Below are 12,601 nucleotides of genomic sequence, written 5' to 3' on the forward strand. Positions count from 1 at the left end.
ACAGAGAGAAAAAGCCAAAAATATTTGCTTTTAATTCACTTTCCAAATGAATCACACTGCTGGTGGAGTTCATCCCGACTTTCTAAAGCCTAGTGGGAGCAGCCCGGAGCTATTGGGCATCTTTCCCAGCACCAGCCTCACACCTGCCTCTGGCAAAAACAGAATAAGTGCACAACTCTCTTTCGTTCTTGCAGGCTGTCTCTACTTGTTTCCCCCTCTCTCCTCTTTCGGTTTTTAATTAAACAGAAGCAGAGGGCTGCAAAATGCTGCTACTAATTACACAGCCGTTGCCTCTCTCTCGCTTTCTTCTGCTTCCTTGTTCCTTCTCTCCCTCCTTCGCGTCTCTCTTTCCTCCTCCGAGCTCAGTTGGAGTTCCGCCAACAGCCTGTGGAATCACTTACCAGCTACCAAAAACAAAGGGAGGAGGAGGTGAGGGTGCTGTTTTCAGTGTGCGCGCACGTGTAACGCCAAGCTGAACCAAAATGACGGCACGCCAGTATGAATGCGCAAGATGCGCCGTCCATTTTTGGGGGTTTACAGCGGCACTGTGCTGCTGGATTGAGGGTCGATCGAGTTCATATTTCGCTCTGATGCCAACACAAAGTCAACATCTGTATCTGTGGTTTGCCATCTTGCTCTTCAATCCAACCCTTCCTGTCTTCTTTGGATTTCCTTCAACTCTTTTCCACCTTTGTCCGTTAAGCCCCAGTTTTCAATCATTCATCGTGTGTGTGTGTGTCACAGCAGTTTTACATCACTTCCTCGTGCTCTTCTGGCATCTTTCTATCTGTCCTCGGCGAGGCGATCAGGTGGACATCCGCTGAAAACACACAGAGGACGCGCAGTATGTGTCACGTCAACCTGTCCGCAATATGTCATCCTGGTTGTATTGATTTTTATCCTTTACAGTGCTTCAGGAAACGACCTATGAAGGGTTGTCAAAATGTGACGAGCCTCATGGTGATGTGTCAGATCTGTTTGAGTTGCTGTAGTTGCTCATCGCCGTGGGATGACACCTTAGCAACGCATCAATCTCCTGCCTTATGTTGTTTGGAGTTTGTCTGTAATGCCTACATGGACAGGAGTATAGTGATGCAGGAACCTTTGCAGAAGGAAGAAGGTCGAACTATTTGGAGGCCTGGTGCTTCTGGTTTTACTGTAGTTTTAAGATCTGCTAATTAGTGAGTTACGACAATTGGATGGCTTTAGTACTCCAGGTCTGTTCAAAGAGTCCTTGCCAGCTGGATTGTTTGGTTACCACAAAGATATACTGCTTTTCTACTTCTTTGACTGGACAAAACCAAGGGATGCCAAACTATCACGTGGTTGCCACGGATAGATGGTTGCTTTTGGGAGATACCGTGCATGAATAGACCTGACCAGGCTGTATTTAATGTATGGGCTGTGTAGTGGCTGATTTTTACTTTCACACTACTGAAGAAAAATAAGAAGGACTGTTTTTCTATATTGTTTTTCTTCTAGCAGAAGCTCAAAGCTCTTGATGATGCCCAAACATTCACTTCCTCAGTCATGGCTGGTACCTATTCTTACAGGTGGGTTAACTGAGCCAATGTAGACTAAGTTTCTTATTCAAGAATATAGGCAGGTAACTTGAGCATAGTTTGAACCCAGGTCTACATATTGGAAGACCAGCATCTTATCCACTGAGCAACCTGCTTGTCAAAAGGGATCTTGTGTGTCGGATTTCATTTTAAGGATTTACATGGCCACCCGACGTTTTGCGGGTACTGTACCTAACTATCGAGGTGACAGAGCTGAGCCGGAAGATTAGGCTCTCGATTTACAAGTCGATTTATACTTCTACGGTCATGAACTTTTGATAATGACTAAAAAAACCCAAAATAAGATCACCAATAAAAGCGGCGAAAATAAGATTGCTCTGTCAGGTATCTGGGTTTACAGTCCTGGACAGGGTGCGAAGCTTGACTATCCGGGAGGGATTCAGAGTAGAGCCACTGCTTCGTCACATTGAAAAGAGCCAGCCGAGGTGGGTTGGGTGTCTGGTGAGGATGGTCCTCTCCCTAGGGAGGTCGTCCAGGCACATCCAACTGGAGGGATTATATTTCCCAGCTGTCTTGGGAACTTCTCAGGATCCCCCGGGAAGAGTTACAGGACTTGGCTGAAGATAGGGAAGTGTGGAATGAGCCGTTTGGGCTCCTGCCACTGTGGCATAAGGACAGGGGGAGTGCTACGTGCCAATCTCAGAAAATATGTTAGAAGGAAACAGAAATGCAAACAGGAAGCCTAGATTAACACAAGCAGACCACGTTATTGTTTCCACTAAGATATATCAAGAAAGCAAATGTCCCAGCTTCTGTGTGCTGAAATTTGCCAGCATTTTTTATTTTTATTTTACTTGAATCAAAAACATTGAGCTTCTTTATCTGCTCTGTTATTTGGCAGAAGTTCAAGCTGATCACCTGAATGCGGCGGTAAATTCAACCAATGTGGAGCAGAGAGTCGGCAGGTATGCACATTAGCATATCAAAATGCCTTTGCTTCATTTGATTACCAATAATTCATTACTTTGCATCTGCCAGAGGTGATACAGACGTGCAGTAGCACAGAAATAAAAACCAGCCAAACCACATGACTCACACTCACTCGCCACCTAAGATTCTGTTGGCATGTCATTTGACTGTTTTCAGTGAAAAGGAAAGAAAGGTGAAACTACAACTGGACAGTTATGACATAATCCTTTATCTGAAATTTGGGGCATGTGCTATCCCACTTTACACGGCGCATGGCCTGAGCACAAAGTAAGGTGCAGCGTGCCAAGTCAGAGAATTTAGTCTTGGTTACCCATAACATGAATTAAACCAATTAGATTGTCGCCTGTCATTCCCTTTAATAGCTGTGTGGACTGGGAACTGGCGTATTACCATTTCAAAAGTGGACTCGAGTGAGAGGCTTTTGGGTGACAAAAAAGATCATACAACCCTCCCCAAAGTGTGCAAGCTGATCATTTGTAGGAGCAGCCACCAAAGCTCCTTGAGGTGAAACATTTAAGTGAACACCTTCTGCATCTCTGTCCACCTCCATATCCCATAAGGCGGAGACATTTGTTGTGGGCAGTAGTGGGTACTGTTGTCACTTTATAAACGTAGGAGGGGGCAAGGTGGGGCTCTCATGCACACATTCCCAGACAGGCATTGTAAACACAACCCAGTCTCACGGATTGTCGTGATTCAGCAGCATGAAATATACATTAATCTACTGGTTCGTCATATTGTCACGAAAAGTGCAAAATTTTTTGTCATGGCAGCACAAATTCATTCTAATTCATTACGTGATGGCTGCACGTAATTAAAAGTGCAGCGGGGGGCAGGTCGGGTGGTTATGGTTAGGGTTGGGGGTAGGAGTAGGGTTAGTAATAGTGAGTTAAAAAAAAAGTCACAAAAATTTAAATCATTTTGCGATGGGAGGACCAAAAAACGTGAGACTGCGCTGTGTAAACAAGGGATGGAAAAGCTCAGATAACAACACACACAAAGGGTGTGTTGCTTCATTCTCTGCACAGGAATCCATTACACCACAAAATCTTTATGTAGGAAATAGTTGTTAGGTGCCATATTAATGTGAAAAAAATGGCATTTAAAGCACCTTTTTTTAAAGCTGCAGTGGGTCAAGTTTAGGAGGATTGATTAGCCAAATGGAATACAGCATTCATAACCTCCTGTTCCTTCATGTATAATTACTTAAAACAATGAATAACTGGCTTAGAATGAGCCCTTCATAACCACAGGGGAGGGCCTCCTCCTGGAGGCTGCCATTTTGCACCATCATGTTAATACAGTCGCCCACATACCTACTGTTAAGATATTATCTTTTTCTGTTTGTATCCTCTGCTATTCTTCCCCTCTCCCTGCAGTTCTGTTTGTCTTGTGAGGCTTCGGTTGGGTGTGGCTAACCTGCTTGCAACTCACATCTGCAATCAGTCATCTACTCCAGTGCAGTTTAAAAGACCGGCTCATTCATCCACTCCTCCCTACTTTGTTGACTAACCTCCGGTGATGACTGCACCCAGCCTCATAACCTGTTTTGCCCATACCAAGAAACCCACCTCACACGCCTCATACACTTTGGACTGTTTGGACAGATCCCTGGTTTTTGGACACTGACTCTTCTCATTTGGTAAATAAAATGAATATTTCACCTTGTGAGTGTGTGATTGTTTGCATTTTGGGTCCAATTTATTCATCTGCTTAACACCTACTCCCCCTTTCACATTTTTGCAGCATAGCTGGAAGACTGAATTTTACAAAAATCAAAATGAGTGGTTGCATTCTTACAGCCTGTGTACTAGTTGCTAGTGCAGGCGAACAAGTTTGAGAACCCTCATTTTTTTGTAATGGAGAATCATAAATATTATCAGAACAGAAAGCTTGCAAGCATGAATCAGTGTTGCTAAATATGCAAAAATGTGAAGAAAAACAAAATCGCGACTGGCGATTGCATAATGCAATCTGCAAACTCACCACCAGATGGCTCTAAATCCTAAACACTGTAGCTTTAAATTTGGTGCAAATACAAATCAAGGGTTGGAGCTTGTTTTATTTATTTTGTTCATCTTTGGCCCTGATTTTTTTGAGTATGATCCTACCATTCATCAGCTTGTTCTGATTACATGATCCCAGGCAGCTGATATTTTTATTTCATCAAAAAGGTTTTGTTTTCATCATCATCTGTCGGGAAAAATGTCAGCAATGATGATCAAAGATGAGCAATCAAAGATGAGTGATTAGGAATAAAGATTGGGATCAAAGGTCAACAATCAGGATGTAAGAATGTCCAACAAGTGATCAGGGTTGCCTCAATCCAACACAGACCTCTGCGGGTCACCTGAATGTGCCGACGAGCAAAAGAATAAATCAGTGAGAAGAAAAAGAAGGAAGCAGAGAGAGAAGCGCTCACAGTGATAACGTAACCCGGAGACACGGCACGGTAATGGCTCTGGACGGAGTTGTACAGATGAGCGAGTGATAAAAGAGGAGCGTTAAGTGGCGGTGAGCCACGGCTCCAGCTAAAGTACGGACAGCCGGAGTGGGCGGGACACGGGAGCCCGCTTTGTTGCAATCAAGCCTCTGTCACCATCTGGACGCCATTTTAAAACCATCAGCTCCGGCTCCCCGTGTAAACAAGGGCACGACCCCAAACACGCTCCCCTCACTAAATGGGCTCTTTCTGGCAGCTGCAGACACAAAATGGCTGACTTTGTGGGGTTACAATTAGAGCCTGAATGGCTGTCTCACTGTGTTACAGCAGCACTCATTACTGCAACATTTCTGACTATGTTTGGCTCATATATTTATTTCAACAAACAAAAACAAACAAACAAACAAAAGAAACAACCAAAACCCTTTCTTATTTAACATGTAATGTACAATGTTTACATAACAATTTATTACTTTATTCCCGTTTGCAGTATTTATTTATTTTTTTTTATTTGCCAGTATTTCTTCAACTTTTGGCTACTACAGGAATATTTCAAATTTTATTTATTTTTGCACAAGGTTGATGATGATCCAAGAGTAAATTATTTTTCACAGCAATGCAGTATGTTTCTCTTATTTTTCCTCCTGTATTTCAAAGCCCTAATTCAGTTAGAGATTTGTGAACAAGATCACAAAATGATACCCTACTAGTTGCTTGCAGATATTGTATATCAGTAATCGTAGTAAACCCTTTGTGATAAAATACCTGAATTAACAAACTGGCCAACCTCTGTGCATGCAATTGACAAATGTATTTAAAATAATTCTAATTATCTCCCCTTGAAAATGTCAAAGTAGAACTATTTTCCTTCATGTGCCTCTTCACAGTGTGTGCTACCACTATGTGGTGGTTTCATTAAAATCCATGAAGCGGTTTATAAGGAGTTGTGCTTATTAAGTCAATATCATGTGATATATCAATTAAACACAAAATTCCAATTACCTCCCCTTGAAGATATCAGGTCTAAATTATTTTCTGTCTTAAACGTTTTCATATGATGTGGAGATTTTGCCATTGTGGGAAGTTCCATTAGAATCTATAAGGCGGTTAAGGCAGAATTGCACTTACGAAGTCAATACCATACAGTATGATGACTCAATTATACACAAAACTCCAGTTATCTCTCCTTGAAGACATTAGATTAGAGAGAACTTTATTGATCCCTTGGGAAGACTCCCTCAGGGAAATTGAGGTTCCAGTAGCATTGTATAGCAGCACACAGGGTAAGAAGCACACAGAGTATCAAAAGTAAAAGTAAAAAAGAGTTTGCAAATATAAATCATTCATTCATTCATTCATTCATCTTCTACCGCTTAGTCCAATTAAGGGTCGCGGAGGGCTGGAGCCCATCCCAGCAGTCATAGAGCGCGAGGCAGGGTACACCCAGGACAGGACGCCAGGCTATTGCAGGGCCACAAATAGACAAACAAACACAGACACACCCACACACACACCTACGGACAATTTTAAAGATTCCAATCCACCTAACCCGCATGTCGTTGGATGTGGGAGGAAACTGGAGCACCCGGAGGAAACCCACGCAAACACGGGGAGAACATGCAAACTCCACACAGAAAGGCCATGGGAATTGAACCCACGACCTTCTCGCTGTGAGGCAACAGTGCTAACCACTAATCCACCGTGCTGCCCGCAAATATAAATGTACAATATAAATACTAGACATACTGATCAATACTGATTTACTGGCTACTACTGTTCCTCTCATTCCTATGTGATGTCATTGGACATCACACTGGACTTGGTTTTCTTCATTCCAGAATCAGAATCAGAATCCCCAGCTTCACACGGTGTACTACCATTGTGTAAAGTTTTTTCAATTTCAATTTTCAATTTATTTTCATTTAAATAGCACCAAATCACAACAGAGTTGCCTCAAGGTGCTTCACACAGGTAACGTCTAACGTTACTAACCCCCAGAACAACAGTGATAAGGCAAAACTCCCTCTGAGGAAGAAACCTCAAGCAGACCAGACTCAAAGGGGTGAACCTCTGCTTGTGCCATGCCACAAACATAAATTACAGAACAATTCACAGATGAATATACAACAAATGCTTTTGGTGCACAGGACAGGAGAAGTTTCACCGAAAGTTTCACAGAAATCTATAAAACAGTGAAGATTCCAACCCGATCTCACACCAGTTCATGACGGCGTCACAAAAAGTGATGTAATCAATTAGTCTGATGATGCACAAAATGTATTACATTTTTATGATGCATCACAAAATTAATTTGTGATGGTATCATGAAATTTGGGGTGACACAGGGGAGGGGGGGGGTTATGGTTAGGGTTTAAAATAGTGAACTAAAGTTGACCACATCTTGAACATATGACGCATTTCATGACGGTATCATGAGAAACAAATAAGTGAGTTGCGCTTATAAATCTCACAGAAAAAATAACTGGTAGACAGTGTGATTCCTATATATAACTCCGAAATTTTTGTTTGCAAGGGGTGGCTTTCTCTTGTATTATTATTTAGATTTCCTCCAGTTGTAAAATAGATTCACAAATTATACAAGCAGAAGTCTGACTGAAGAGATCAAAAATTTAAATGTTGAAGGTGTAACTCTGTAAAGTTATTTTCTCTCTCTCTCTCTCTCTTTTTTTTTTTTTTTTTTTTTGGCTATTTGTTAGCCAAAAAAGCACCTGTTGTTGGTCTGAGGGTGCTGCTAAGCTGGTTGAGTGATTATGAAGGTTTCATTTTAGTTGTCAAGTTGTTATTTTATGCATCTTTTACACAGGTTAACGTAGCACACCGGGTCTTGTGTTTAATAATAAAAATAAAAAATTACGTGAACAGTGAGGTACCTTTAAAAAAAATCTGTTCATACATTAAGTGGAAAGGAGCTGCTGTTAGCCACGCCCCTTATTCTACAGACTGCATGGGCGTGTCTCACAGATGAAACTGGCATCCAAATATGGGCATCCGTGACATATATCACGACAAAGTCCACAAAGAGGCATTTCAATTGTATGTTGTAAATTTTGCTTATGCACGAAAGTTGGCGGTTAAGTTTCGAAAGGTACAGCTGCAGGACTTTAAGAATGTTTACTGTCGCTGTAAAAGACGGATAAAAAGTTTAGCACAATATGACTCCTTTAAGCAACAAGTCTCACCTGCACACATGCATGACTCCTGAATGAATTCCTACTGATTTAACTGAGAGAAATATGTAAACAATCAAGGATTATGAATGGCAGATTGAGAATTCTGATGCGCTGACACGGCTGTGGGACAGAGACAGAACGGCAGAGTCAGTGACAGCGGCAAAACACAGGGTGTGTGTCACAGGGAGGTGTGTTTTTGTCCCCACTGGCAGATTTATGTGTGTGTGTGTGTGTGTGTGTTTGTGTGTGAGACAAACAGTTGAAGATCAGAAGCAAAGTTCAGGCGCGTGTGCATGTGCGTGCATGCACGCACACAGAAACAGTGCAGGCAAGATAATGATATGGTAATGATATGGTAATGATATGGTAATGATATGGTAATGATATGGTAATCTGGCAACATTATTCTGCCCACCAGAGATGAGTAGGGAGAGTGAAGCTGACACACGCACACACACACACACACACACACACACACACACACACACACACACACACACACACACACACACACACACACACACACACACACACACACACACACACACGGATGACATACGGACAGTTTTGTCAGTATGTTGTAAAGGCTGTGTTATCAAACTGTACAAATGTTGGCGTGGCAGAAACTTCTTTAAAACAATGGATTAAGATTAGAGAAATTCCTTTATTACAGAAAATACAATTGTTTTTACCAATATTTTGGTTGTGTTTGCGTGTATGTGTGCCCATATATATATATATATATATATATATATATATATATATATATATATATATATATATATATATATATATATATGTATGTATGTATGTATGTATGTGTGTGTGTGTGTGTGTGTGTGTGTGTGTGTGTACATTTTTTCTGCAGGAAAATGTCATGCAGCAGCAATGTAGTGGAAATTCCATAAAATCTAATAATATTAATTACAATTTAATGTACTTAACATACCAGGTTTTTATTCAGACTATAACAAATGTATCAGTTTTATGATGTGGCATATATATATATATATATATATATATATATATATATATATATATATATATATATATATATATATATATATATATATGAGAACACTGCCACCCATTGGCTAAAGAGTAACATTACATATTACATGTGGTATTTACAGAATGGTTCTTACTTAGGAGCAGGAACTGTTGTCATTATGTCAAAAATGTATATGAGACATGTTTATTAAGTACTGTGGTACTGACTGGATTGAGTTTCTCTGCCAAGACCAAAGCAACTTTGCATTATTATTACATTAATATCCAGACATGCACCAGACTAGGTGCATGTTTTTCACTGTTAGTTGAAAATTTGCTCATAGATTTTTTTTTTCAGGAATGCTGCCAACAAGCTGGCAAAAGAGAAGCACTTAATGAAGTTCATAGACAAAATGTAACAAGTCTTTCAACCATATTAAGCCCAGGTCTTCAGTTTATACCCCTTCAATGCCAAGTTACCTCTGACAAAGAGCGCACAGTGATGCCACGTCTATACCTCAACGAATCCGACAAGTAAAAAAAATGTAACAATGGTTTGTTTTTTAACAATCATGTTAAGTCAGAATATTTAAGCTCACTGAGTTGACTTATGTCTTGAGGTCAGAAATATGACTGATCCTAACAAAAGCCAAAGAGCTTCTTCCCATCCATCAGACGAATGCATCTGCCAAGTTTGACCAAAATCAGATAATCTGCTTTTGAAATAACTTCCTAACATACATTCAGCCATAGCTGTGCTGAGACAGAGGCAATAACAAGAGTGTGTGTCTTTGGTGGCGACCCAAAAAAAATGCATCACAATGCTGAAGAAAGTGAAATGGGCTATTTCTTATCAAGTGGCCAACTCTCTCAAAAGTCCATTTTGAGGCTGGTTCTTGAGTAATCCTGATGACCAGACAAACAAACTAAATCCAATTTAAGTAGGAATTAAAAATAACAAAATAATTACAACAAATTATTACTATTTAATATATATTTATTTAACTTGTGAATCCAGATTTGGAACAAAATTTAATGGATTCCTTGTTGTCTGATGCCCCACTGCTCTACCAAGTTTCTTAAAAATCATTAAAATCCAAAAGAATTCAAGAATTTCAAGAAGTCTTTTCAAGAAATTTCAATTTCAAGAAGTCTTTTGTAATCTTGATTACCAAACAAATGAACAAACAAATCCAACTTCCTTGATGCGAGTGTTCAAAAAAATTAGACAAAAAAAAAAAAGAATCATAAATAAATAAAAATTACTACTATTAAAATCACTACTATAGTATTGTTGGGTACTATTTGTATGCTTGGCATATTGATGACTGCATTCTTCTCCCCTTTTCGTGTTTAATTCTCTTACAAATATCATTTAAGAAATATTATGAGGTGTACAGGTTGTTATGTCAACATCATCATTTCTTGCCTCCTTTCCTTCCTTCCTTTCTTCCTCCCTGGTTAGTGTTTCTGCTCCTTTTTAAGTGGCCTTGATTGACAGGTGAGCTATATCCATGCAATATCACCCAGCGCACGTTCCTATTCCCTCCTGGAGCCTCCATCCACTGGTCAAATTAACCTTCCGTGCCAACGGGAGGGGGCCCTGCGTGGGCCAATCAGCAGGTGATTAGGCCGGGGGTGGGAGGGGTGAAGGGTCACCGCGATGGGGCCATCGCAAGCCTGATTGGTTTCAATCAGCGGGCAAGACACAAGGACGGCTGGGAGCTGAGCCGCAGTGTGCGCTAATCAACGCGCCCCACTGTGAGGCATGAACAGTCACTACACTGGCACACAAACAGACCGATGTTGGTGTACACACACATCGATAACACTGTGTACACACACACACAAATACGCACAGCAAGACATGGGAAGCTGAAATGAACAGTCAAAAAGACCACAATGGATAAACAGAAAATCCCGTACAGGCAAAGCGCGGAAAGAGAGACGCCCGTTCACAGAGAAGCTTCACAATCTCACAGTGAATTGAACGACTAATTGCATTGGACTCATTAGTTTCACCACAGGGCGTATCTGATCGAGACCCGTGACACTGGCTAGCTGTGTGCTGCCCTCCAACAACACATCTTTTGTTGTCTCACATGTGGAACAAAGTTCTCTTTCCTCTAACTTGCAATGAAATGATGATGAAGTTCAACATCAACCATTTACGCATTGTAACAGGAAACATCAGAAAGAGTATGTTATTGTTCTGGAGATGGGGCTATGTGGAGGTGGTGTTCCAGTAGAGTCCACAGGGTACTTCCAGTGGTGTTGCAGCACTTGGATCTCATTTGGAAAATGATGGGAAGTGAGTTGGTGCCAAATAAAGAGAGTATGATGGGTGGTCAATCAGTTAGAAGCCCCATTTTCTACACCTTTGCCAACGTTACTTGTGGTTTGTTGATGATGGTGTCACACAGCAAGCTCTACAGTTATGGGATGCCCCTTTGGAAGGTAGTTTACAAACAAAATTAGTCCATGGGCCACATAGGTTGGTCACTACCACCTATGGTAACAAAACTTTTGATATGTCATTTTGGCCACAACCTATGTTTTGGGATTTAACAATTTTACCTCTACCTGGTTATAGTTACTACCCTGGGCCAGCTATCAATATAAATATTAGCTAGGAGTATATACCTTGTCAAATATAGGTGGTACGTTTTACCACCCAAGTTGGGATTGACATACCCAATTTCAAGGGCTTGGCCCAAGGCCTAAGTATAGGCTACTTTCCATCCCAGAATACTTAGGCTTTGCCTGCCTTACAGATGAACCAACGCTGGCTCTCTTGTTTCCACCATTCCCATAAAAATGGATTGTGGCTCAAAGTGAAGGACCCACCACTCTTCTTGGGTTAGAAAATATGACTGAAATTAGTTTGATCTCCTTCAGAACCCTTCATGTTTTCCCATGACATGATGAACCTGGTGTGCAGTTGATCAGGGATCAGACGTCCCACCAAACAGGAATGTTTGACATTTTGAGTTCGGAATGCAAAGTCCAACAGCTGACTGTCACTCACATATTGCCCATGTGGTGAATACAATCAGCATTAATCTTGGTGGTGGCAACTGTCGTCCGAGAAGGCTTTGGGTCGTCTTCAAGACTCGTTCTACCCCTCTTAAATTCACCTGCCCTGTTTTCTCAGCAGGGCATGTGTTCCTCACAATATGCAAACTGGAGGTATTCCAGAACTGGACCTTATTAGCGCAACACTTCCAGAAGTGCACAAAGCTGTAGACCAGAAGCAAAAGTATTTTTCAGATGTCTGAACTTCTGAAAATTGCAATAAAACAAACAAACAAACAACAACAAAAAAAATCTGAGTTTGTACTGATCTGTATATTGGCAACAGGCATGTTTGGCTTAGGAGTTACCACTGTTGCCTCACCACAAGAAGGCCATAGGCTCGCTTCCCACCTGGTCTGTTCTGTGTGGAGTTTGCATGTTCTCCTCGT

This window comes from Thalassophryne amazonica, chromosome 21, assembly GCF_902500255.1.
Source record: "Thalassophryne amazonica chromosome 21, fThaAma1.1, whole genome shotgun sequence".
Taxonomy (NCBI): domain Eukaryota; kingdom Metazoa; phylum Chordata; class Actinopteri; order Batrachoidiformes; family Batrachoididae; genus Thalassophryne; species Thalassophryne amazonica.